This window comes from Schistocerca serialis, chromosome 6 (assembly GCF_023864345.2).
Source record: "Schistocerca serialis cubense isolate TAMUIC-IGC-003099 chromosome 6, iqSchSeri2.2, whole genome shotgun sequence".
Taxonomy (NCBI): Eukaryota; Metazoa; Arthropoda; class Insecta; order Orthoptera; family Acrididae; genus Schistocerca; species Schistocerca serialis.
The window spans coordinates 616,126,429-616,128,875 of record NC_064643.1 but is presented as its reverse complement, the minus strand read 5'-3'; positions in this window follow the sequence as shown (position 1 = coordinate 616,128,875).

Genomic DNA, 2,447 nt, shown 5'->3' with positions numbered 1-2,447 from the left:
CTGATTTCCCAGGTGCAAATTACAAAATGTTTCAAGCAAATGTTCTTTAGCTATCAGGGGGACATCAATCAGCACGATTGCCTTCGTTATAACTTTATTTCTCACAATGAAAGGAAATGTGGCATGACTTTTTTAGATGGCACCCCTGTATTTTTTATTCTGTAGTTCATTTAACCTCCTAAAGACATATTCGAAAATGAATCGCATTTTAGAGTTCACTGAACCAAAACGTCATTAATTACATAATGCAAAACAGACTTTGAGTCTGGGATCACAAACTTGTCCACTTGGTCGAGTTGTCAGACAACAAACGAAAACCAAGTAAAAGCATAACACAAAATTGACTTTGACTATGCTGTACCATTTCCCAGGAGTAGAACATTCAAAGGTGCACTAAATGGTGGCCCGGTACACCGACTCACTGGTGCACTCTTCCAATGAAAGAATTACACTCCTGGAAATTGAAATAAGAACACCGTGAATTCATTGTCCCAGGAAGGGGAAACTTTATTGACACATTCCTGGGGTCAGATACATCACATGATCACACTGACAGAGCCACAGGCACATAGACACAAGCAACAGAGCATGCACAATGTCGGCTCTAGTACAGTGTATATCCACCTTTCGCAGCAATGCAGGCTGCTATTCTCCCATGGAGACGATCGTAGAGATGCTGGATGTAGTCCTGTGGAACGGCTTGCCATGCCATTTCCACCTGGCGCCTCAGTTGGACCAGCGTTCGTGCTGGACGTGCAGACCGCGTGAGACGACGCTTCATCCAGTCCCAAACATGCTCAATGGGGGACAGATCCGGAGATCTTGCTGGCCAGGGTAGTTGACTTACACCTTCTAGAGCACGTTGGGTGGCACGGGATACATGCGGACGTGCATTGTCCTGTTGGAACAGCAAGTTCCCTTGCCGGTCTAGGAATGGTAGAACGATGGGTTCGATGACTGTTTGGATGTACCGTGCACTATTCAGTGTCCCCTCGACGATCACCAGTGGTGTACGGCCAGTGTAGGAGATCGCTCCCCACACCATGATGCCGGGTGTTGGCCCCGTGTGCCTCGGTCGTATGCAGTCCTGATTGTGGCGCTCACCTGCACGGCGCCAAACACGCATACGACCATCATTGGCACCAAGGCAGAAGCGACTCTCATCGCTGAAGACGACACGTCTCCATTCGTCCCTCCATTGAAGCCTGTCGCGACACCACTGGAGGCGGGCTGCACGATGTTGGGGCGTGAGCGGAAGACGGCCTAACGGTGTGCGGGACCGTAGCCCAGCTTCATGGAGACGGTTGCGAATGGTCCTCGCCGATACCCCAGGAGCAACAGTGTCCCTAATTTGCTGGGAAGTGGCGGTGCGGTCCCCTACGGCACTGCGTAGGATCCTACGGTCTTGGCGTGCATCCGTGCGTCGCTGCGGTCCAGTCCCAGGTCGACGGGCACGTGCACCTTCCGCCGACCACTGGCGACAACATCGATGTACTGTGGAGACCTCATGCCCCACGTGTTGAGCAATTCGGCGGTACGTCCACCCGGCCTCCCGCATGCCCACTATACGCCCTCGCTCAAAGTCCGTCAACTGCACATACGGTTCACGTCCACGCTGTCGCGGCATGCTACCAGTGTTAAAGACTGCGATGGAGCTCCGTATGCCACGGCAAACTGGCTGACACTGACGGCGGCGGTGCACAAATGCTGCGCAGCTAGCGCCATTCGACGGCCAACACCGCGGTTCCTGGTGTGTCCGCTGTGCCGTGCGTGTGATCATTGCTTGTACAGCTCTCTCGCAGTGTCCGGAGCAAGTATGGTGGGTCTGACACACCGGTGTCAATGTGTTCTTTTTTTCATTTGCAGGAGTGTATTTACTGGTTTCAGTGTTGCCTTCCGAAGAGAATTACAAGCGATCGTGATACGTCCATGCTTGTCCTCTGGAGTTGTTAGAATATCTCGATAGTCAACGTCTTTAATGCATCCCCAAAGAAATAGTTAGAGGATTTAAATCAGGAGACCTAGCAGGCCAAATAACTGTTCCTCCACGACCAATCCATCTGGCTGGATAGCTTCATTTCAGAAAACGACGCGCACGCAATGCATAATGTGTGGGACATCCATCGTGTTGATACCACATAAGCATCCTTCTTCTTAGCGGCACTTCCTCCAGAAGAGGAGGAAGATCGCGTCGTAGGAAGTTGGCATACGTTGTGCCTTTTTTTTTTTTTTTTTTTTGTCATCAGTGTACTGACTGGTTTGATGCGGCCCGCCACGAATTCCTCTCCTGTGCTAACCTCTTCATCTCAGAGTAGCACTTGCAACCTACGTCCTCAACTATTTGTTTGACGTATTCCAATCTCTGTCTTCCTTTACAGATTTTGCACTCTAGTACCATGGAAGTCATTCCCTCACGTCTTAGCAGATGTTCTATCTTCCTGTCCCAT